This window comes from Ambystoma mexicanum, chromosome 3p, assembly GCF_040938575.1.
Source record: "Ambystoma mexicanum isolate Mex_15411 chromosome 3p, UKY_AmexF1_1, whole genome shotgun sequence".
NCBI classification, from domain to species: domain Eukaryota; kingdom Metazoa; phylum Chordata; class Amphibia; order Caudata; family Ambystomatidae; genus Ambystoma; species Ambystoma mexicanum.
Window position 1 is genome coordinate 118,398,659 of NC_090925.1, and position 26,865 is coordinate 118,425,523.

The window sequence follows — 26,865 nt, forward strand, 5'->3', positions numbered from 1 at the left end:
GCTCCACGGCGAGCTCCCTCGTCCTGGCTCGGATGAGCCAGTCGTCCAGGTAGGGGTAGATGTGGATCCCCTCTCGGCGCAGCTGTGCCGCCACTGGTGCAAGGCACTTGGTGAATACCCTGGGCGCCGACCGCAGACCGAAGGGAAGGGCTCTGAACTGATAGTGACACCCTTGGACCACGAACCTGAGAAATTTTCGGTGCCCCTTTAGGATGGGAATATGGAAGTAGGCATCCTCCAAATCCAACGACGACAGGAAGTCACCCTCCTCCATCTGACCCAGGACGTGCTGGAGGGTGACCATCCGGAACTTCTGCGCCTTGATGAACTTGTTCAGCCGTCGTAGGTCTAGGATGGGTCGCCATCCTCCCGTCTTCTTCTTCACGAGGAAGTATCTTGAGTAAACTCCGGAGCCCCGAAGCCTCTTTGGGACGAGTTCGATGGCGCCCTTCCTGAGCATCGCCTTTACCTCCCGGAGAAGCTGAGGGACGTGAAGCTCTTTCCTGGCCACAGGGGGGACGCGCGGGCACCTTCTTTGAAACTCGAGCGCGTGGCCCTGGGCCAGGGCGTCCAGCACCCAACGGTCGGTGGAGATGGACTCCCACACGCTGACGAAGCTCGCCAGCCGGCCTCCCACCGGGGTGCTTCGGTGGGGGCCCGACCCCACGGCCGGTTCAATCCTGCTTAGACGAGGCTTTGCCGCCTTGACCTCCTTGGCGACGACGGCGGGGTCCGCCTGACTTGCCTCGTCCCCTGTAAGCTTCTTGAGACGACGAACGGGCCGCTTGACGGTAGGTGGAAAATCTGCCGCCGGAACCTTTGGAGGCACCCTTGCCTCCGCCGCTCCGAAAGGGCGGCCGCCGTTGCTGGAGAACCCAGAGAGCCCGGGCCGTCTCCGTGTCCGCTTTGATGGCTTGAAGGGAATCGTCCACTGTTTTCCCAAACAGGTTGTTCCCATCGAACGGCATGTCCAGGACTCTGGTCTGTACGTCTTGACGGAAGTCAGTAGCCCTGAGCCATCCACGCCGCCTAAGGCACACGCCGTTGCCCAACTGGCGAAATCCAGTGTCGGCGATGTCCGTCGCTATCGTGATGGCGTGGTCCGACGCCACCTCACCTTCCTGCAAGATCTCCAGGGCATCCGCCCTCTTGTCGTCCGGTAGGAAGTCCAGCAGGGGAGCCAGTTTGTACCACAGCTCCCTGTCGTAGCGGGCTACGATAGCCAGGGCGTTGGCTGCCTTAATCGTCGTCGCTGCAGACGAGATGACCCTGCGCCCCATCGTGTTCAATTTATTTCCCTCGCCGTCCGGCGGGGAAGTCGACGTGGAGGCCGCACCCCCCCCGCTTTCTTCCTGGCCGCCGCGGAGATGACGGAGTCCGGGGTAGGCTGTGCCCGGAGGCACAAGGGGGCCGCGTCCGGGACCCGGTACTTCTTCTCGTACCGGTCTCTTCTAGCCGGCGTCGTGGATGGGTTCTTGAGGAGGGCAAGGCCCTCATCCCAAATATCGTCCAGCAGAGGTACCGAGAGGACCGTCTTCCTCTTGGCCTCACGCCGCTGATAAAGGAAACCTTCCTTCTTCTTCTCCTCAGGGCAGAGCTGGAAGAGCTCGGACGCCCTGGCGATCATGGAGTGAAAAGATCCAATCTCGTTGGGCGGGGATGCCCGGGTGGGAGGCGACGACGGCAGATCCTCGTCGTACACCTCGTCGTCCGTACCCGTCGCGGCCGTGTCAGTCCCCGTGTCATCCCCTCGAGTCGTGGACGGGGAGGAGGGCTGAACGGGGCGCGACGGCTGAAAAGGAGGTGGAGGGTGAATCCTTCTTTTCTTAGGAGGGGGGCTGCCCGAAGGGCCTGGTTCCGGGTCCCCCGACGGGATCTCCACTGGCAACGGCAGTCTCGTCCTTATCTCTGAGCATAAGGACTGTATAGCCAAAAAAATGGCCGCCGAGTTGTCTTGCGGCGCTGGTAGAGGGGAGTCCGACGGGCGGTCAGGGGCCCCGTCGGTACCCTCGACGATGTCGTCGTCTCCTGCGTCGGGAACCCTCCCGACGGGCTGGTCTTCTTCCACGCCAACGCCGTGGCTTAAGGCCTCGACCAGTTCTTCCTCAGAGGTTGAGGCCGAATCCACGACGACCTCCTGCCCCCCCTTTTTCTTCTCCGTAGGAGGCTTCACGGGGGTCCTGTCGATGGGCATAAAAGAGGACTCCCTCCGAGGTGGCAGGGAGACTCTGAGCCCCGAGGTCGCCACCACTGGTGTAGCGTCCACAGGCTGAGCCAGGGCCGCCGCGACTGTCTCGATAGAGGCCTTGGCCGGATGGATTAAGGCTTTCACCACCTTAGGTGCGCTCACCGCCTTCTCCTTGAGGGCGGGGACACTGCCTCGCTCCCCCTCTGCCTTCGAGCTCGACCGGGGCCTCTCCAGGAGCTTCGCCGGGTGCTCGGCCTTCCTCTTACCCGACCTAGAGCGTTGGCTCGTGGTTGATGGTGCCGGGGAGGGTGCGCCCTGCCTGGCGCCCGTAGAGCCCGACCGTTCGGCGCTCCCAGTGTCAGCGGACTCGCGGTGCTTGGCCTTGTGTTGGAGCCTCGCCGCCGGGGCGTCCTCAAAGGTCTTAGAAGACCGCTCTGATTTCTTCCTCCTTTTCTCGGCGGACGGGCTCTTCCCTTCCAGCCAGTTGGCGAGACGTTGATGGCGGTCCTTCATGGTCCGCTCCGACATGTTGCCGCAAAACGCACAGTCCTTCTCCACGTGCGTCTTGTCCTCATGTAGGCAGTAAAGACAAAAGGAGTGTTCGTCTTCCTTAAAGACATTCTGTAGCTGGCATCCAGGGCAGACCCTGAACAGCTTTCCGGGCATCGAGCTTCCCTTCTCCTGGGCCATGACCAAGATGGGCCTGAGAAACTTCTGGAATCCTCCAAAAGCGTAGCTCGACGAATCTTCACCCTTGAGGGGCGTAGACGAATCCGACACGGGTCCCCGTTGATCGGATGGAGAGTCGGTGGAGCTTGAGGCTCTTTTGACCGAAAAAAACCGAAGTTTTTTGAGAAAAAACGTGAAAAAATAGCACTAACGCTCGAGAGCAATAGCACGAGGATCCCAACACATGAACGTGCGGTAAAGATCTGAAGATGGCTGCCAGAGGCGGGGCTTAGGTAGAGGGCAGTCATTGGCCGTGGTCAGTATGACGCAGAGACCAGTGATTGGTTACTACTACGAAAGACAGATCAGAAACAAAACTGATACTGGTTTTTTCTTTACCGAGGATTCCCAGCATGACGACGGGGAATATTCATGAGCATGTGAATCCATGCCAGACCCCATGCTGGAGAAACATAACATTCGTAGCTGCACTTCTATCCAACTCCCCCACACCATTAAACACCCATCCACGAAAACGTGTCGTACTTAGCAGAATCCACAAACATACCACAGCCTGCATCACCCCAACGCACTGCCATTCGCATAGTATTTTGTCACTGGCAACCTATGCACAACAGCTGCACAATATTGGGCCTACTTCAATAAATCTGCACACAGCAGAGTAACCAACCACAGAAAACCAGTACTTCAACCATACCCACTTCCATACACACATTACGTACACACTGCACCCTGTGGCCACACTGCACAACTTCTCACTGCACCATCTCCTGCTCCACACCAAATACTTTAGCATGTTGCAACTATCATCACAGCCATGGAATGCACAATACACGCTTTGCAACTCACTTGTAGTGCTATAGCACGTCGACAATGTGATCACCACCCTGTGCTGCATGCACTATCAAACCTGCATTGCTCTAGTGGGTGTGCTCCTTGCACACATTCCCTGCACCGTAATGCAATCATGCATGTCACCAACTCCCACTATGCACATACGCACCACTTGCACCAGCACTCCTCACCAACCTCCACACCGCAAAGGACATGCATAACGTTACATGCAACAGTTACCATAATGTATAAACATTACACTGTTTCCGGCACCCCTATGCCCTTTCATTCCCATACTATTGTCTTACCGAATTCCACTCAGAAGCTATTGTGTCACTGCCAACATAACCACAAAATTTTACAACATTGCCCGTACTACACGCATTGTGCACACAGCACACTATCCAAGCACATATATACGGCCATAACAAATGTGCTACTGATTTCATGGAACAATTAGCACACAAAAATGTCAACTGTATGTCCTTAATACCAACTCTAGCAAGCCATGCACAATTCAATGCAACAAGGCTGAAAAAGGAAATGCAAGCACCAGTGGAAATTCACTCCAAAGACAAACTGGACATACACGGTATGACAATACCGATGTGTCAACAAGCTCCACAACCATTCCTTTCATATTACCATCCTCTAACTGATGCACATTCAAAAATGCATTACTGCCATGGGTGTCCTCAAGGCCTAGGCTCTTGTGTGCATGGCCTACAGCCTACGGCCTTCGGCCATGCACCCAATAGTCTATGCCTTGAATACACCCACAGCTCTACCATACTGAGAGTATGCAAACACTGCACCCAGACCCCACACTGCAGACTTTTCACTGCAGCCTCTCCAAACACAGCGCACCGCCTTGGAGATATGCAGCAACAAATTGCAACAGTTAACATAATGTACAAAAAAATAATCTCTACTGCATCCCTGTACACTTTCCATCACATACTATGGGCGTACCCACTTCCATTCACAAAGTATTGTGTCACTTCCAACCTACCCACAATCTGTTCGCCACACTGGCCTCTAACGGCTGAAATGTGGTCCACAACCATTCCTTACATGTCACCACCCTCTAAGTGATGCACATTCAAAAATGCATTACTGCCATGGGTGTCCTAAAGGCCTAGGCTCTTGAGTGCATGGACTACGGCCTTCGGCCATGCAACCAACAGTCTAGGCCTTGAACACACCCACAGCAATATAATGACACATGCATGTCACCATGTCAGCAACGACGACAATCCACATACACACCACTGCCACCAGCACTCTACCCAACCTGCGTACTGCCATGCAGCTATGCAGCAACAAACTGCAACAGTGAACATAACGTACAAAGAAAAAACTCTCTCCTGCACCCCTTTGCACTTTCATTCACTTACAATGCGGGTACCTACTTCCATTCACAAAGTACTTTGTCACTGCCAACCTACCCACATTTTGGTCGCAACACTGGCTCTAATGCAACCAATCTGCACATACCACACTATCCAAGCACCACCCTGTACCGTAAGCAGTATCAAACATGCATTCCTGCGGTGGGTACGTTCCAGCCCTACACTCTTGAGTGCATGCCCTACACCCTACGGCCTATGGCCTTTGCCCATGCACCCAATAGTCTAATCCTTCCACAGACCCACCGCACCTTCATTCACCCATGCAAGTGTCCAACTACTACATTCCATCTGCAGCGCACAGCCACCCGCGCTCCCACCCACCCTATGTCATGTGCAATTCACTCCCCTTTTGCAATTCACCTGCCACCACTCACCATGAAAAGAGGTCTCCGCAAAGAGGTTGCGGAAGAAGCTATGGGGCCATTACGACATCTGCCTGCAATCACCACACACAGTACTCACCTAACCTCCCTTATTGCCGCCAACGCATTCTAGACGGTACATTTTCCAGACGCTTCCGCGCCGCACTGTCCTCCGATACACCCTGGCGGCTTTCCCAAAAAATGTTGATGCACACCATGCTTCCCTCCAGCCAACCACCGGCCGCGTCCAAACTTCTCCGCCAGCACGCCGTACCGCGAGCCAATGACACGTCTGTCTGTGGAGCGAACAGGGAAATGGGCCTTAGATTCAAATGCTACGCATAGGCCGACATCTAGTGGAAGCTGCAGAGTATTACAGGTGTTGTTTTCGAAATTTGAAAAGGGACGTTGACAGGGCGCCCTACGTCTGGGCATAGCTTTCAGCACTGACCATCCTTATCTCCTGAAATTGTCGGACTGGAGCTTCTCTGGTGCACCACAGCAACTGTTTGTTACTGGAACCAACCTGCATCTGGGGTGTTTTATAAAGCAATACTATACAGTGTGCTCACATGAATGTGTCCAACGTTATCACCTCTGCTAAGGACTCCAACCTATCCCCTATCCCACTTCTCCTTGACCTGTCTGCTGCCTTTGACATTGTTGATCACTCTGGTCTCCTTAATACTCTTTCATTTTGCTCACTGTGCTGAGAGAGGCTCAGCTTCACCTCACTGATGATGCCCAACAAGGCTGAAACACGTGTATGGGGTTGCTGGTGGTACTCTTGTTCAGAGAGGAATTGCCATAGCATTTCGGTGCTGGACTGCCCATGTGGGCGGGACAAAGACTGATATGCAAATGGATATTTCCCATCTGTGAAAGGTACAGTGAGCAAAAAGCAGATGGCTGCGAACTCTCACTGTAGTTAACAACCACTGAACAGGTTATCATGCCTTGTTCTTCCGAGAGAGGGGCGCCTGCTACCGTTGTTGAATTCTCTTTCATTTTGGGATTCGCAAATGAGTCCTTGCCTGGATTAAATCCTACCTTGCACCTTGCCAATTCTCTGTATCCTGGAGCAACAACACTTCTCATCTCACTTCTCTACACAAGGCTCTGTCTTGGGTTCACTTCTCTTTACAATCTACACCTCCGCTCTCGGGACACACATTTTTGGGTTCCTGTACCAAATCTTCACAGACAACACCCAAATCTTCTTCTCTTTTCCTGAACTCTCCTCTGATCTCTCTATCAAAATGTTCAAATGTCTCTCTACCATGTTTTGGATGAACTCATCACCAATGACCCGGTGGTAACCTATGGCCGCTACCTGATCCTGACACTGGGTGTGGTCATTTGAGGGAGGATCACATGGGAGGTGTTAGCTACATGGAGGAAAAGATGCCCTTATTGTGAAAATCACAATTCCATTCCTTCTTGTCACTCTAGACCAGCGGTCTTCAAACTTTTTTGGCCTGGGCACCTCCAACCCCCAAGCGAAATTTGGGCAAGCCTGGGCTCCCCAAAAATGACAAATGGACAGTATGTACAAATGGCTTTGAACTATTGCGCGCTGTCACCGCACCTTAGTCCCTGGACTCCCCCACTTGCTCCCATCACAGTTGCTGGGCTCCCTCATTCCGCTCCTACCCAGTCCCTGGGCTCTCCCCACCCCATCACAGACCCCAGCCTCTCCCCAGCCTGCTCCCATCACTATCCCAGTGCTCCCGGCCATCCTGCTCCCACCACAGTTCCTACCCCCCACCCCATTCCCAAGACAGACCGAGGACCAGTGGGAGCTAGTGAATTTTTTAAATGGAGGGGCGTAAATATTTCCCCAAAAAATGCCATGGCGACTGACTGTAGCGGGGGGGGGGGAGTTCAGTGGGTTTTCCCCCATGAATTTTGCAATTGGCGCTGGGGGGGTCAAGGGTGAAAGCATGGTATTTTTGACTGGACATCTATGATAGATATCCAGTAAAGAAATACCATCCCTGTCCCCTGGGCTCCATAGCGCCTCAGAAGGAGATCTGATTTTGGCAGGTGTGTAGAGGGATTGTACAACAAAGGCATTTTTAAAATGCCTTTGTTGTACAACCCTCCGCCCCCCCCATCCATCCCAAAATCAGCTCAAAGGACCAAAACAAACAAACACATACACACACACACACACAAACACACACACACTCACACAGCAATCACTCTATCATTAATACAAGCACCCATCAGCATACACTCACTCATAACACATGCATACACGCATCCAAACACATATTTAAATACAAAATAAATTAACATAAACGCACCTTCTGCAGGGAACTGCATGTGGGTGCTGAAATGCCCCGCTCCAGGTTGCTCTATCCGTATGTGCGAGAGGGCGCAGGAGCTCTCCTCACACCTAAAGACATGCAGTGCCCCAGCCAGCATTTCCAATGAGCTATGTAAGGCTGGCGAAGCAAAACGCCCCCAGCCTTGCATGGCTCAGTGAGCGAGTGCGGCTGGGGAACTGAACTGTCAAAGGGAAACAGTTTTTCCCTTTGACAGTTCAGCCTGCCCAGGAGTGCTTAGTGTTTCACTGGGCTGGCTCCTTGGCTACTCCATAATGGGTGAGGGGGCCACTGGGTGGACACCCCCTCGCCCGTTAAGGATGAGCCGTCAGGCTCGGACTGGCCTATAGGGCAATGCCCGTACCATAAATGCAAAATGCTAGTGTAGGCCAGTCAAAATGGGACACTTTTTTGGCCAATGTGGGCCAGTTCGATGAGTTACTTACTATGCAGCTAGTAATTTTGACAATTTTCCTGAATAAATATTCTTTAAATATCACAATTTGCTTACATTTTAACAAAAAACACCCCCTTGGGTACTATTCAAACAGTCTGTGACTAAAGGAATGAATATCCATTTGCAACTGTGGGCCGCTTTTTCATTGGTGACTGAAACCGTTTTATGGTACAGTCCGACCATGTGATCCGCCCTGCCCATTTCCTCCAATCTAAAAAGAAAAAAAAATACATTATTTTTACATTTCATGCTGGATTCTTGCACCCCCCACCCCGCACCGGCACCTGTGGTGCTGCCGTGCCCCCCTGGGGGGGAGAGGCGCCCCCCAGTTTGAAGACCTCTGCTCTAGACAAAACTCCATGAATACCCCAAACATTTACAATACACATAAAACATCTTTTGTTTCTGACATTTCTTCATGTAAAATTTTTAACAACAACAGTTTAGAAGACCACTTAAATCTACGGACTTCAACTCCCAGAAGGCTTCAAGTACTGAGATGAAGAAGAGGAGGGAAGAGTGGATGAAAACAAAGTCAGGCCCAAAGACTAACGTACTAGTTGTTCTGTGGGAACTACAGTTCCTGGGACCTTTAAAACTGGCATCCGCAATAACAAGGAAGGCAGTGTTGGAGAGATCCGTGAATGAGAAAGCCGACAGTAGGAAGACGGGCACAACCTTGAGGCGGCTCACGAACACGGGCTACACACACTGGTACAATGGCGCCAAGGAAGGAGAAGTGCAGCAGACATACTCGAAGGACAGCGGTGCCACCAAGATACACGGCAGAGCTGTTGGAAGTGCGGTCGGTTGTGACTGGGTACAGCATTTCCGTTCCAGGGCACTGTGAGAAACCGATGAGTAGGCTTGGAGCCGCAGCAAGAGCTGGAGAGATATCCGCCGTCTGTCAGAGGCAAATCCAGAAGGGAAGCTTCATCGTAAAAGCAGACCAAGCATCTGGGCAGCTACGAACAACCGGTGAGTCTGCACAGAGCCCTTGAGCGCCCGGGGCATAGCAACATTCATATAATCAAGTGAATAAAGTATGTGAGATTGATATTACGGACAATGCACAAAGGCAATTTAACCAGAGACAAACCCTACTGTTAAATCGATGTTTGAAAGAGAAAAGATTTAAATATCGACAAGAGAAAGTGAAAAAACAAAAGGAGAAAAAAAACCTATGCATGAGATGTCAATGTGGGGGAGAGCTGAAACAAGTGTTAACCTAAGTAAAAACTTTTGACAGAACCAAGCAAACGTTGATGTGGTATATTGCAAAGGGCAGTAAAAGACATAAGGCAACTGACATTTGGGGAAGAAAGGTGCCTGGTAGGGAAGTATACCAGGGGATCTGTGAAACCCCAGAACACGATTTTTGGCAAGCGAGTATACCAGGCAATCCACCAAAGTTCTGTAAAGACTTGAACATTCGGGGACGATACCTGGCAGGGGAGTATACCAGGGAATCTGAAGAGCCCCATTGAAGTATACCTGAAGGAGTACATCAGGAAACCAACAAAGGAGGAACTTATAAAGGAAATCCTGGCAGCTAAAGTCTACTAGGCATTTGTTTTGAAACATTGTGGGAAGATACCTGGCAGGGAAGTATACCAGGGAATCTAAAGAACCCAGAGAGGATTGCTGACAAGGAGGCATATCGGGTAATCCACCAGAGTTGTAAAAGAAAGTTTGACAGTCATATAATATAGCTGACAGTCAAAAATAGCAAGCATTTGAATTTGAAAAATATATGAAAGAAGTTCTGATATGAAAAGGCACCAAGCGTTTTAATTTTTATCAAGACTTTAACATTATCTGGCCTGGGAGCATATCAGGATGTTTAAAAGGCCCACAAGAAGATCTTTGGTAAAGGAAAATCTCAACTCATCCTTTAAATTTACAGACCAAGCCCCTCATAAATCCATTATACAGAAAATGTTACTCAAGAGAAAAACTTTTGTGCTACAGAGAAAGTCTTGTTTAAAAGAGACACTATGCCATCCTACCTAACAATCCAGGATACAGAGACACGTTTGTGCTACAAAGAAATTCTTGTTTAAATGAGACACTTTGCCATCCCACCTTACAAACAAGGGGAAGGGAACCATCCTCTGAAAAAACACTTTTGGATTTATTTTTTTCATTTTGATTATGAGCACTTTAAACTGAACATAAATCGGAGACATTTCCATGCAACCTTAATTGTTTGTTTGTAGTGTGAGGGTCAGCATAGTATGCTTTGGACACAAGGACAGATTTCTAAGTTGAACTACTTGACACAGACTGATTCTTAGTTTTAGTGTCCTAGGCAGGGAACCTCTTTATATAGGATGGGTTTAAAAATGCGTTATTCCAACCCAGTTTGTGTTAAATAAAAAGTTGCATTCTGAGCACATTATAAACTTGTGTTCACCTCTCATTTCTGACCCATCACATTCCTCTGACTATCCAATTCCAACCTGACACTCTACTCTTCTTCAGCTACAAACTTCAGCATCATGTATGGCCTTTCTCACACCTTCTCTAATTTCATCTCCAAAACTAGAACAGCAGCTAGCTTCAACTTCTTAAATAATAGGAAAATCAGGCACCTCATTCCTTTAAACACAGATAAGCATCTCTTATGAACTCTTGTCTCCTCTAAACTGCACTACTGTGTCAGCATCCTCCTTATTCTCGCCAACTATGCTTTCTGTCCTATTGACAAGATCATCAGCTTCGCTACCAGGGCTCTCTTTGGACTCCCACTCTTCACAACTACTTCCTAGTACCGTCACCAGGCTGGATGGCTGACAATGAAAAACTGTCCAATGTATTCTACTCTTTCCAAAATCTATCCACGGTAAAGCACCACTATATCTATCCTCCTCTGTCCTCTCTTGACTACCCTTATCGCTCCCCTCCCTCCCTATTCTTCCTCTCGCTTACGCTCTTTCTCCCTGCTTGTTCCACTTGCATGGAATTATCTTCCCACGGACATCCGTGAAACAGTCTACACTGATTTGTTCAAAACCAAACCAAAAGCCTACCTCCTCACCTCTGAATTGCCCTATTAACTTACCTCTCAACTGCCTGCTAGCTAACATTTTCCCTGCCTCTAACCTGCCTCTGTCCCTGTCATGGGAATCAGGCAGGTAGTTGGGGCAAGCTTGGTGGCGGCTTGGCAGGCCTGGCATAGGCACACAAAGAACCCATAGCAAATCCCTCCTTTAATCCCTTCCTAGTGTTTGTAGCAACTTCCTGGTTACCACTTCCTGTTGCCAAACAGGAAGTGCATGATGATTCATGAGCTCTCTAGCGTTTGGGTGTGGCTGGCTATATAAGCCACACCCAAGATTCCTCCAGTGCTTCATATTGCTTACTGTGAGCTGTTTCACCAACACACTTGCCGTGCTCTGGATCAGCTAGCATCTGCTTACCTGCTCTGGATCATCGTTTCTGCTTACCTGCTCCGGATCACCCTGCTTCTGCTCACCTGCTCCGGATAATCCTACTTCTGATTACACGCTCCGGATCATTCAGCTTCAGCTTACCTGGTTCTTACTACACGCCGCAGCTATCTCCAGTCAAGAGGGAACTTCTACACCGGCACCTGTAAGAACAAAGAAGAACAGCGTTAACACGCGCACATCAGTAACGCTGCGCATACTCACCAAATCTTCCTGCGATGCTGGAATCCAGGTTAGTTGCACGAGCGCACAAACCCCTGTAAGAAAGAAGAGACATGATTCATTGCGCTCGCTCCAAAATCGTGGACACTTATTTCACTGCGCTCTCTCTCGCTACGCGGTGCAAATCCACCAAGTCTCCAGTAGCAATGAACCCGGACTCGAGGTGCTAGTACCACATCATTTCTCCTGCAAGAGAAAGGGAGAGACATTACTAGGCGCGCTTGAATTGAAGGCGCTGCGTAAACCTACCAGCAGCTAGCTTCTAAACGCAGCGCTACTCACCCACAAAAATACCGGCAAACAAAGACAATACGGACAATTTTGGACACTCAACATTCTCCACGCAACGTTCACTTGTGGGAAGGACTTTCTAGCCAGTGAAGAAACTGGCGCCTTGAACTCTCAGCCTTGCTGTGAAGGCATAAAACAGCGTTTGGCATCTGAACTCAGCCTCCAGACATTGGCACCAATCAGATGACTGAATCGCGCCCCTGCAAATGCAGGATGAAGTGCACACCCTACTAAAGATCAAGGTAAGCCCATAGGGGGACATCACAGCACACAGTAAAGAGAAGGGAAGGGCCCAGGGGAATCGGGTGAATTCAGCTCTGAGTGTACACCTTGTATTTCACAGGTATTCCTCTGGGTGAAACAGGGGAAGTGAAGACTCGGGGTCAAGGGAGGCTCGTCCATCGCTCCTGCAGAGATACAGGTGAGTGTGACAGAACACAAAGCCTTCCTCAATACCTCTGCCCGAGCAATGGAAACCTCTGAGGTAGACCAACTTTCCCTATTGTTAGGTGAACTACGGGCCGAGGTGCATACAGCCTTACGGCGCAAACTGGTAGTCAACAGGGACAAAACAGACGACTTGGCAAGACAGCTCTTACAGACCCAAGCTGGTGTAGCATCCCTACCAGGTGGAGTTCCTCAGGGGCAGCCTACTGTGGCACGTGTAGCCACACCAGTTCAGATATTGCTTCTAGGCAACATCCCTTTAGCACCCCCAGAACACTTCTCTGGGGATCCCAAGAAATTTGGAGCTTTCATGAAACAATGCCGGCTACACTTCGTATGCAAACCAGACACTTTTCTGAACAACCAAGCTAAAGTAGCTTTCGTCATCTCCTATTTAGGAGGGCACGCGGCGGACTGGTCTGTCCCATTAGTGCTTAGGGACGACCCTTTACTGAGAAATTACCCAGGTTTTCAGCGTGAACTGGAAAAACTATTTGCCCATCAGACTCGAGGTCAGGCCCTGGATGATGAGCTACTCTCTCTGCGACAGGATGGTCAGGATCTTATCTCATATGTAGCCACATTCAATCGCTTAATAGCCGAATCAGGTGGGCCAGAGGAGAAACAAATAATGTTATTTTATTGAGGACTGAGAGGAGAATTAAAAGATGTCTTGGCGCAAGTAGTTAATCCTCTCGAAGATTGCAGTGAATACATCGACCTAACTATGCAACTGGACCACCGGTTACAGGATTGCAAGGCCGACCGAACCAGATCAGAGCATAGATCAGTGTATGTCCGACCAAAGGAAGTTTCCCATTGACAGGCTTCTGAAACACACTCAGAGCCCATGCAATTGGGTGTTCTCAGGGGACCACAAACCAAGGCAGAAAAAGAACGGAGGCGTCAGGAAAAACGTTGCTTATATTGTGGCCAATCTGGTCACTTCCTCCGGAACTGCACGGTTAAACCCCCACGAAAGACAATGGGGGTACAAGAGAACACAGGGGAAGATACAGGTGCGGTAGAGGAAAACTCCAATGCCCGGCAGATGTAGAGGTCGGTCTGTGGAGCCAGAAACGGAGCACTCAGATCTCACATTTCAGTATTCCTGTGGTTTTGGTAGACCCTTCACAGCCCACCAGAATGAATGCCCTCAAGGCTTTCATAGACAGTGGGGCAATTGGGAACTACCTGGATATAAACACTGCAAAGCCCTTGAAATTGGCATTCCACCGTAAGCAACCATAGAAAGCGTGACAGCGGTGGATGGCACACAACTCCTTTCGGGACCAGTAACACAGTGTACTTCCACCATGACCTTAAACTGCCAAGATGGTCACAGGGAAAGTATTAGATTCAATCTTATCACTGCACCCCAATTCCAGCTGAATCTGGGGATACCGTGGCTAGAGACGCACAACCCAACGATAGATTTGCGAGCTCGAACCTTACTCTTTTCCATGGAATGCACCTCTTGTTACGACAACAAAGGGATCCCAGGAAGCCCATTGTTAGCTTCACAGGAAAAGATAGCAGGTTTAGGCTTGGTGGGCACTTTACCAGAGGAATACCAGGAGTTCCAGGATGTGTTCGCGAAGGAGCAAGCTAATACACTACCACCACATCGAGTTTACGACTGCCAGATCGACCTGCAACCAGGGGCACAAGTACCGTGCAGCCGCATTTATGCATTAACCGAGGAAGAAAACGGTCATCTACGGACCTACTTGGATAAATACCTGGCCAATGGCTGCATTAGACCATCTAAGTCACCAGCCGCCTCCCCACTCTTCTTCGTACCGAAGAAAGAGGGGGATTTAAGAAAATGTATTATTACCGGGCCCTAAATCAAGTCATCATAAAAAATAAGTACCCGTTACCTCTGATACCAGTACTCATAGACCAGGTGAGACAAGCAAAGATTTTCACCAAACTAGACTTACGCGGCGCATATCACCTCGTACGCATGAAGAAAGGGGACGAGTGGAAGACTGCGTTCCATACCCGCTATGGTTTGTATGAATACCAGGTCATGCCCTTTGGGCTTTGCAATGCCCCAGCTGCGTTCCAGCATTTTATGAATGATGTGGTACGGGAACTCATCGATGTCTGCGCAGTTGTCTACATCACTGACATTCTGATCTACTCCACCAATCCCCAAGAACACGTAACCCACGTGCGAGCTGTACTCCGCAAACTGTGTGAAAACCAACTGTACACAAAGCTAGAAAAATGCTCCTTCCATGTCACCGAGGTGGAGTTTCTAGGATATGTACTGACACAGCAGGGGATCAAGATGGACAATAGAAAAGTGGGGGCAATCCTCACTTGGTCCTCACCCACGTCTGTAAAGGGAGTACAGAGTTTCCTAGGGTTTGCAAACTTTTATCGACGCTTCATACCGGAATTCTCACATACTGTAGATCCAATAATGTCCTTGCTGTGCAAACACCGAAAGTTAGAATGGACACAAGCAGCGGAAGGAGCTTTCCGAGCTCTCAAGGAAAAATTCACCTCAGCCCTGATACTGCAACACCCACAGCCCGATTTACCGTACACCGCGGAGACGGACGCTTCAAGCATTGCCATGGGGGCCGTATTATCTCGACAAAATCCTGAAACCGGATGCCTTCATCCCATTGCCTTTTGGTCAGGGAAATATTCCCCAGCAGAATTAAACTATGCCATTTCTGAGAAAGAACTCCTAGCAATCAAAAGCGCACTGTGTGAATGGCGACATTACTTACTAGGAGCAAAACACACCATCACAATAATAACAGATCATCAGAACTTGCAATACTTACGCTCAGCAAAAGCTCAGTCTTCTAGGCAGCTCCGTTGGGCCCTATTCTTAATGGAATATGACTTTGTAATCACCTACTGCCCCGGAGTTAAGAACGGGAAAGCGGATGCGTTATCCCGCATTGGCACAGGAGAGGAAGTCTACAATGCCCCTAACCCAGTGGAGATCATACCCAGCCATAAAATTCTCAGCCTCTGCATCGGCCCATCTCCGTTAAATACACTGCAGGAAGCAATAAAAAAAATATGTCCGAAGATGACCTATTGGCTTGGGACACAAAGGGAAATCAGTTCACCATTCAAGACAAACTACCATACTACCAAAAACGCCTCTATGTTCCAACTAAGGATCTGCAACAAGCAATCATATCAGACTACCACGACTCGCTGTTAGAAGCCCATCTGGGTATAGCCAAAACCATGAAGAAAGTACGCAAATCTTATTGGTGGCCGACTTGGTGAGAGGATATTGCCACCTACATAGGCACCTGTGAGGTATGTGCACAATACAAAACATCCAGGCAAAAACCAGCTGGCCTCCTTCAGCCAATCCCCATTCCGCCAGCACCTTGGCACACAGTATCAATGGACTTCGTCACTGACCTACCTCCTAACTCAGATTATAATACCATCCTCGTAGTAGTGGACCTCTTCCCAAAATGGCCCATTTCATAGCTCTAAAAGGTATTGCCTCAGCTCAGAACCTGGCGCAGGTTTTTATGGACTGAATCGTCAAGTTACATGGATTCCCTACCGTAATCGTTTCTGACAGAGGCAGCCAATTTGAATCTCATTTTTGGAAAAAGTGGTGTGCCCTGGCAAGAGTAGAAGTCTGTCTGTCTTCTAGTCAGCACCATCAATCAGACGGCCAAACCGAGAACGCGAACCAGCCCATGGAACAGTATTTGCGCTGTCTATTATAAGCCAAAGCTGGACAGAAATTCTATGGATGGCAGAGTATGCCTACAACAACTCAACACATTCATCAACCCAAGCAACATCCTTATTTACTATATATGGTCGAAATCCAGAACGTCGGTCTACGATCCACCAGAAAACTTTGAAATGCCCGCAGTAAAGAATCTACATGCCAGCATCATGAAAGCAGCCAGAGAAGCCAGCAGGAACCTACAGCAAGCCAAAGAAACACAGAAAAGAAACGCTGATCGCCATTGACGAAAAGCCCCAGATTATCAAGTAGGAGACTCGGTCTGGCTGGCAACTAGACACATTGCTTTAAAGGGTCCCAAAAATGTCAGCCTAGATACATTGGCCAGTATACAATTGAAAAAGTAATTAATCCAGCAGCCATGAGACTGGTGTTACCTCAACATATGCGTATACATCCCGTATTTCACGTGTCACTATTAAAACCAGCACACCGAGGAACCCGAACTTGCACACCTCCCGCACCCATACAAGTGGGTGAGGAAGCAACAAAACATGAGGTCAAGAACATATTAAATTCCTAACAAGTACGAAAGAGCCTGTTTTATTTGATTTACTGGAAGGGGTACGCACCCCAGGAAAGATCTTGGGAACCCAGCACACACGTGCATGCCCCCCCAATTGGTGCAGAAATTTCATCGGGACCATCCTGAGAAACCAAAGCCCTCATACACACCATTGGGAGGGGTCTTTAGGGGGAAGGCTGTCATGGGTATCAGGCAGGTAGTTGGGGCAAGCTGGGTGGAGGCTTGGCAGGCCTGGCATAGGCACACAAAGGACCCATAGCAAATCCCTCCTTTAATCCCTTCCTAGTGTTTGTAGCAACTTCCTGGTTACCACTTCCTGTTGCCAAACAGGAAGTGCATGATGATTCATGAGCTCTCTAGTGTTTGGGCGTGGCTGGCTATATAAGCCACACCCAAGATTCTTTCAGTGCTTCATATTGCTTACTGTGAGCTGTTTCAGCAACACACTTGCCGTGCTCTGGATCAGCCATCATCTGCTTACCTGCTCCAGATCATCCTGTTTCTGCTTACCTGCTCTGGATCATCCTGCTTCTGCTCACCTGCTCCGGATCATCCATCTTCTGCTTACCTGCTCCGGATCATTCAGCTTCAGCTTACCTGGTTCTTACTCCACGCCGCAGCTATCTCCAGTCAATAGGGGACTTCTACACTGGCACCTGGAAGAACAGCGTTAACACGTGCACATCAGTAACACTGCGTATACTCACTGAATCTTCCTGCAACGCTGGAATCCAGGTTAGTTGCACAAGCGCACAAACCCTGTAAGAAAGAAGAGACATGATTCATTGCGCTCGCTCCAATAACGTGGACACTTATTTCACTACGCTCTCTCGCTCTACACTGTGCAAAACCACCAAGTCTCCAGTAGCGCTGAATCCGAACTCGAGGCGCTAATACCACATAATTCCTCCTGCAAGAGAAAGGGAGAGACATTAACAGGCGTGCTCAAATTGAAAGCGCTGCACAAACCTACCAGAAGCTAGCTTCTAAACGCAGCGCTACTGACCCACAAAAATATCGGCAAACAAAGACAATACGGACAATTTTGGACACTCAACATTCTCCACGCAACATTCACTTGTGGGAAGGACTTTCTAGCCAGTGAAGAAACTGGCGCCTTGAACTCTCAGCCTCGCTATGAAGGCATAAAACAGCGTTTGGCATCTGAACTCAGCTTCCAGACATTGGCACCAATCACATGAGTGAATCGCGCCGCTGCAAATGCAGGATGGAGTACACAACCTACTAAAGATCAAGATAAGCCCATAGGGGGACATCACAGCACACATAAAGAGAAGGGAAGGGCCCAGGGGAATCGGGTGAATTCAGGTCTGAGTGTACACCTTGTATTTGACAGGTATTCCTCCGGGTGAAACAGGGGAAGTGAAGACTTGGGTCAAGGGAGGCTCGTCCATCGCTCCTGCAGAGACACAGGTAAGTGTGACAGTCCCTCACTTCCTCTGCCTCCACTCTAGCACTTCACCCATCATGTTCAAATCCCACACACAGCTGGACGTACCATCTACCTGCACTTAGAAAAGTCCACTGTGTGTTGTTTTTAATCTACGTAGTATGTCCACTTATGTATTGCCCTCGGCGACTGTTCCATTTACTCCCCTCCACAACCTGGTTAGAATGTCCCTCATACTCACAGCATTGCAAGAAGCTCAATGCTTCCCATCAAATTTGATTTTGTATCTATTGTATATTCTTTTGTGATAAAAAGAGTATTCTTCCTCCTGTACATAAATAAGTAAATAAATAAATATGTAAATAAAGAGATTAGCAATTTAGTTACAAGAAAAGAAGTGTGCTTGTTGTCCTTAAATTGTCAAGAACGTATGGTTCCCAAACCGGTGTTAGGCAGAAACCTGTGCAGTTCCCTCTGGGACCACTGCAAAAGATTTAAGACTACAGGTGTTTGGCAGTAAACCCACTTGGTAGCAGTCTGTACCACACAGATTCACTTGGTAGCTGTGGCTGAGCGGTCAGACTTCCCTCAAGAAGAGTTAGGCAGTATACAGAGTATTCACAAAAGGTCAAAAGAACACAATAGAACAAGTAAACACTGACCAGGGCTTGGTGTAAAAGAGATATAATTATTTATTTAAAACCACATCTAGAAAAACACACAGGCACTAATAGTAAGCAATTCAAAAACACGGTCACTAAGAGATATACACTCCCTTAGAAGAATATTAGACAATTCTTAAGTAAAGCCCCACTTATTTTCAGACAGCGGTGAGCGCTTAACGTAGATGGCACTCTAATAATTTGTTTTAAAAGGGAGAGAAAAGCAGAGAATAAATTGAAACAGATCCCAACACTTTTTCACGAACACAACAAGAGAGGAAGGCAAAGTAACACCCTGAGTTTAGAGTCAGTAGGCCGAATCCACTTTAAGGGGATCAAAACGAAATGTGTCCAAGGTCACACGGTTGCAGTGCACAAGAGTCTTGTAAAGGTTCAAAAAAAGTTGGACCAAAAGAAAGGGACCAGTTAGAGGGTCAAGGCGGCAAGCCCAGTCCAGAAGGTTAAGGGGTTATTATTACCTTGTAGCAATCTTTAGAAAGGGAGGCATGGCGGACACGGTACCTTAAAGTGGTGAGAATACTCCAGCGGGGGCAGTTGTTCCTGGCAGCGGATGCAAGTCAGTGCTTCGTCCGGGGGAAGAGAGGATCTCGTCGGGGAGGAAGACAGGAGTCCGTTGCACTGCCAGGGAAGAAACCAGCCGCGGATTTCTCAGGTAAAAGGAGAGGTCCTTTTATTCGTGGTCCAGTGGTAAGTGGCTATCCGGTTGCCGGGGTGCTTGGCACGGGCAATTCGACCACAAGCCGGTCTGGGGTGCGAAGAGAAGAAGGTAAACTGGTTGTGCCCACCAGTCAGGGGAAGAAGCCACTCCAGCCGGGAGATCTTCTCTGTCGTCGGGAAGTGGTGAGTCGGTTCCGCAGGGCTCCACCGGTGGTGTCATCGTGGTAGGTTGGCTCAGCTGCTCCCTCGTCGGATTTTCAGGTCCTGTGGCGACGTCTGAAGTTCCAGTCCCCAAAGCCCTGCTTTTATGCAGCTCACCCCGATTCACTCAGCCTAGCTGTCAATCAAACATGCTAAGTGGCTCACCACTTGGGCCAATCACACAAGAGTGTGACTTGAGTTACCAAGGTAACTCAGTCCAGGGTGCCTAAACCCCCTCCCACGCCCCCGGTGGTACCCAGACAGAGTGGCACCACTTTTGGAGGCTTCTGTGGAGAAGCCTGCCAAAAAGTGGAACAAAGGGCTCGACTTGGGTTGGAGTCACAGAAGAGAACACAAACGCCATTTTAGAATCGAGTCCTGGCAGAAAATACCAACCGGCGAATTAATATTAAATAAATAAACCGGCGGTATGTTCGAGGCTATGAGAATTAAATAATTAAAGTTGGTAGCCTCGAACAATGGGAAAATCCCATAGGAATATATTCGCCGTCGAATATAAAAAGTAGTATCCACTGCCACCAGCCAAAACTCGATCAGGGGGGACGGAGACGTGCCCCCTCGACTAACAGTCCCTGGGGCAATCGAATTGCCCCGACCAGTACGTCCACAATATGATGGTTTGTACTGGTTTCTGTTAATAATTTGGGACTAGCAAAGCCAATGGTGACTTTACATGCCCTGGGAGACAGTAGTCAGTCCCAGGGTATGGAGTCTATGGTGGGGTGTCACTATGACACCCCTGTGTTACTGCACAGAGGGTGCTGTGTAACACACATAGTAAAAAAACATATGAGACCCTATGGAGTAAAGGACCCCATAACCCATAAAACACATTAGCAGTCAAAGGAACACCATCAATCATGTCCAAGAGAGGGAGAAAAAGAGTCTCACTCTTGGCAGGAGAAAAAAACAAACTCCTGAAATCCAGCAAAGCTGCTGGGGGACTCACTAGGTTAGCAAATTCAGCCTAAAGAGAGAATTCTTCCTAACACTCCCCACTCCCCAGACTAAGGGACAGGAGGATTTAATCCACTCCTGGATGAATCTCATAGCTCTAGTCGATGACATACATCCTAGAGAGGCCATCAGCATTTTGGTGGTGACACCCTGACCTGTGCTCAATGGTGAAATCAAACCCTTGCAGGCAGATTGACCATCTCAATAGTTTTAGGTTTTCCCCTTTCATTTGCATTAACCATCTCAAGGGTTGGTGGTCAGTCTGAATGACAAAAGTAGAACCATACAAGTATGGCCTAAACTTCTTCAGAGCCTGCACAATAGCAAAACACTCTTGTTCAATGGTTGCCCACCTTGTTTCAGGATCCTTCAGTTTTCTACTGATGAAGCAAATGGGGTTTTCCCTACCTTTCCCATCCAGTTGACTGTGGACTGTACCTATTCCTACATGTGAAGCATCTGTTTGCACAATGAAAGTTTGGTGAGAGTCAGGAGCTCTGAGTACTGGGGCTTGGCAAAGAGCCCTTTTCAGGGTTTCAAAGGCCTGATTGCATTCCTCATTCCACCTAACTTTTTTAGGGAATTTAGGAGAGGAGAAGGCATTCAGTGGAGAAGCTATGGACCCATAGTTCTCACCTGGGTCTGAGTAGTAGGTGTTGTCCAATTTTACACAGCTTCAATCTTACTGGGCAAAGGCCTTATTTCGCCACCTCCTACCTCATGTCCAAGGTAGACCACTTTACTCTGTCCAATCTGGCATTTACTTGCCTTTATGGTCGGATTGGCCTTTCCAAGAGCCTGCAAAACATATCTCAGGTGGTCCACATGTTCTTCCCAGGAATTGCTGAACACTGCTATGTCATCCAAGTATGCCATGAGTCAATGCTAAAATTCACCAGGCGGAGGTCTCCATCAATAAACACACTAGTAAGTGAGTTCAACAATCATTTATTGCAATGCAAAGCTTCCACGGAAGGGCTGACTGCAAGATACACCATAGGGATGCTATCTAGAGTGAGCTACTAACATTACAGTGAGCAGGCTCTTTATAGGAAAACGTTTACATTGAGTCTTATGACTGGCGCAAAGCCCAGGCACTTCCTGACATACAGTTTCCTGCCAAAACACTTTTGGCTGTTATTCCAGCCCTTGCGGTGACATTTTACAAAGGCCGGACATTGCAAATGGTCATTACTCATATAGCTTATCTAAGCAAGTCAAAATATCCTTCAGGATGCACGTGTAATCTTTAACATGCGTGGTCGTAAAAACAAGCTAATTCATCACATTTGACACAGTGGGGAATTTGCAAACTACACATATCTTGCCGCGGTAGTGATAATAATATCCATTCATGGGCTGCTGGACAATAGCAGGACATATCTTTTTACAGAATGACGCACGAGCTCTGACACAAGTTCCCCTTCCCACATATCCCAGAAAATAACTCCGAATATAGATACGCTTTATGCTTATGTTTCGGGAAAGAGTGCGGATGCTAGCAATCATCATTCATAGAGCAGACCCCAGGGTCAGTGAATGCATGCTGACTCGCACGGCAGCTTTAGACAGGACGGGAAGTGCAAGAGCGTTAACAGACATTATTTATGTAGCCTTTACAGGAAAGGAGAGCAAAAAGGGAACATTCCTAAACCTATGAGTAATATATGTTCAAGGCGAAAACCCTGGGCCTCGTGTGCGGACACAAAAGCAGTTGGTTTAACATGGACATAATGCTATAACATGGGCAATAGGTTTAAGTCTTGCTGAGGCAAAGAAACATGGCAATTACATTAATTTGGTATTTACAAACGACCCTTTTGCGTCAGCAAGACTTTATCAGTAATACACATGGTTTAGTTTGTATTAATTCATTCTGCCATTGTCGTTGTCCGACACATCAATCTTTTGTAACCCCTCGATTGCCTCCTCTAACTTTATCATCTCGTTGGTGGCCATGGCATTAGTGGGTTTGGGTGCCAGTGCTCCCATCATTTTCCTGCATCAATCTCCTATGACGGACATACATAAGGGAAAGCACTGAATGCAACAGCAGCAAGCAGCTATTAATCCTCCTATGACAAGAAGAGGGGTGAGGAGCTTCCATCCCCAGCTCCGTAATAGATCCCAGAACCAGGATGTCCCATCCCCAGGCCCAAAATCAGAATGTATTTGAGCTGCCATTTTATGCATTTCATCGATCCCTTTAAAGATATCGGTGCTATAATCAGGTATAAAAGTGCAGCAGGAAGTGCCAATTATTTTACAAGCCCCTCCTACTTCTGCCAGCATTGTGTCTAATACTAGTCGGTTTTGTAATGCGACCACCCGGACTGCTTGTACTTCTTTAGTGAGGATTGCCAGTATGTCACCGGTCACATTTAGTTCCTTTTCCACTAATCTAGCAAAGTGCTTAATGCTTCTGGAATTCATAACTATTCCCATGGGCATCACTATACCCTTTAGGAAATCAAAGAATTCATCCCAAGTGGTGTCTTCTTTAGTAATAACACCTCTTTTCCTTCGCTGGTAATCCCGTGTACCCATTTTTATTCTCTTTGCCTTGGGTTTTAAGTTCACTTCCTCCACAGATTTGTAATGCAAACCCAACATTACGTATCCAACGGTACATCTACCTTTCCAATAGCGGGGTAACCAGAGGTATGCTTCTTCCCCGCAAATAAACATTGCCCCCTTAGGGGGACTAAAGGGTGCGGATATACTATTCAAATCTACTATATTCTGGCAGTTGTGTCTACCCATGAAAACAGCCTGAGCATGTGTCTTGTTTCGCTGGTAGCAAAAGGGGGCCCTACGAGCTATATTTTGTACAGGGATCGGGTGTGGTAGTACTGCTTTGTTGTCTCTCATATAGTCGGTTAGAGGAATCATTTCTATTTCTTTAGATGGGCAGGAAATGGATCTATTAAGATATCTAGTTACATTGGGTGTTAGAGGAATATGAATTCCTCCCTGTATTCTAGTCTGAGTGCTTGTCTCATTTTTCCTATTCACAAATGTGAGTGTCACATTTTCGGTATAGTTTCGGGAGGCACGCAAAAGATAATCTCGCCAAGGCACGCATGTATCACTTGTAGCAGGAGTCGCGTACCATTCGGGTCTGCTTTCATGGCTATGGGGAACATATTTACATATGTAACAGTTGGTTTTATTTAGTATCTGGTTTCTTTCATTCATCCACGTGAGGATGATATTCCTAGGGTGCTTTTTCCGATACTCCTGATCTATATGGGGAATAGTTACTAGTTCTGGTGTTGGAGGCTGAGGCGTGGGAGGCAGCAAATTATGGGCAGCACAAATATCATGGTGCTCAAGGTACCAGAGGAATATTGCGGACCCTACTGTTAAAACAATACAGACAAGGGATAAGAGCTTTTCCTTTGGGGTGCATGCATATCTGTCAACTCGTGGACGACTCTGCCCTGCGTCCTCTTCATTCATTGTAACAACCTGTTTTGTTCCCTCGCACAGGGCTAATCCCAAATGGCTGAGTTCCGGAACTTGGCCGTTAAATGTCACACGATATATATATGTTATATATTTACACAAAAATGTTCAAAAGTCCCTAACAATTACCCTAACGGTGCCGTCCGTTTATGCGCTAGATCGCAAGGGTTGCACAGTATAACCCGTCCTGCAGTCACCGCTTCGGGCACCTTACCTTGACACGTCTCGTTGAGGCTACTTCCTACCCTTGAGGGGACGCTGAGGCCGTTTCATCTGTGTCTCGGTGGGGCTACATCATACCCAGGAGGGGCTGCTGAGGCCACTTCATCTGTGTCTCGGTTGTCCTTTGTTTGTTCCGACCCTTTACCAAGTCCTTTCTCAGCCAGATGTCAGAGTTCAAACATAGGCAAACAATGTTGCTTCCTAGGGCGTAGATGATACCTGGGAGTGTCCTCCGTAGGTTCGTCTGCGAAGTGGTCTGTGTCCTTGGTCGGGGGATGGACTATCTGAGGTGGTGCCTTTTTAAGATGGTTGGCATGGATCCACGTTTTGTGGCCAGCAACCTTCACAGCAGTTTGCGTCGCCAGTAGGACCAAAAATGGCCCCTTCCAGCGGGCCTGCAGGCAATTGGTGCGATCAAAACTCTTCACGAAGACGTAGTCCCCTGGTTTGATGGCGTGGCCTTCTCCTTCCAAAGCTGACGGGGCTGCGTCTTTCACCTGTTGATGGATAATAGACAGTTTATGCATGAGCTCAGCACAATAATCCCTCAACAGCGGTTCTTCAATATTACCAATAACTCTTGGCTTTGGGATGGACCATGCACTTGGAGGGCGGCCCATTACAATTTCAAAAGGGGACAATTTGTGCGTCCGCTTTGGAGTGGTCCGCATACTCAACAATGCCAAGGGAAGGGCATCTGGCCACTTCAGGTTTGTAGAGGCACATATTTTTGCCAGTTTGTTTTTGACTACGGCATTCGATAGTTCAATAATCCCAGCACTCTTGGGATGATAGACGGAATGGAATCGCTGATCGATACCCAAGGCAGTACATACATACTTCACAACTTGACCTGTAAAGTGTACTCCGTTGTCGGAATACAGAAAGCTGGGCACTGTGTACTGGGGCACCCAGTATTTCAGGATGCATTTAGCTGTGGAAATAGTAGTGTTGTCTCTTAAGGGGTAAGCATCCGTCCAACCAGAGAACCCACACCTCATAACAAGACAATATTTTAATTTAGCAACTGGTTCCATTTGTATGAAGTCCATATACACCACCTCAAATGGCTGTGTAGGAAGTCTGCTATGACCTGCTGGTACTTTCACAGATTTGCCCACATTATGCTGGAGGCAGACAGCACACTGTGCTGCCCATCTCCTGCAATAGGATCCACTTTTCCGGTTTTTCCATACTTTGCTCAGAATGTCCTCCATTGCACCTGCATTAACATGGGCATTCCCATGTGCCATATCGACTACCATGGGTAAATAACTGTCAGGGAGCAACCACCTCATTTTGATTTTTTCCAGCCATACCCCTTTAGGAGTTTGTCCATTGTTACTGTCTTTAGTCCAAACTTTAATTTCGCAATCTGCCGCTTCCTTTTGAATGTCCTTTACTATCTCCTCAGGGCCCTTTTCCCATCCGCCCTCATCCCCTTTCCCTTCCACATCCCTTTGCAGCATGTTACACTCTGGAACAGGCAATTTACAGTGTTCTGCAGCATATTTAGCCACCTGGTCTGCTAAATCGTTCCCCTGCCCCACAAAATCTACCACCTTTTTATGGGCGGAGCATTTCACTATAGCCACCTGGGCGGGTTCAGCCAATGCCGCTAATAGTTTGTTTATCAAATTACCATGTTTTATTTTTGTTCCATGCAAGGTAAGAAACCCTTGCTCTTTCCATAGTAGGCCAAAATTAAAGGCCACGCCATGTGCATAAGCTGAATCTGTATAGATGGTCACAGCTAAATCTTTGCTTAATTCCAGAGCCTTTGTTAATGCCCTTAATTCTGCAGCTTGCGCTGATAACTCGGGTATGCGTTCCATATGGACAATTTCACTTTCAGTTGTTATTGAATACCCAGCCACTGTCTCCCCACTTTCCAGTTTGTAACATGAGCCATCACAAAATAGAATCCCATCACCTCCCTCTAGGGGAAGGTCACTCAGATCGACCCTACCTCGGGTCTGTTCATCAGTGCGTATAAGGCAATCATGCATGTCTTGATCTCCCTCCCCACTCGGCAAGGGCAAAAGGGAAGCCGGGTTCAAAGTATTACATCTCATGATAGTTACATTCGGTGCAAACAATGTCAGTTCATATTGCGTTAAGCGGGCAGCTGTGAGGTGCTGAGTCTGAGTTCTATTGGGCAATACATCCACAGCATGGGGAACTCTTACAATGACGGCAGTTCCCAACACTAAACCAGCGCTTTGCTTAAGAGCTACCGCTGCTGCAGCAACTGATCGCATACATGGGGGAAGCGCTGCA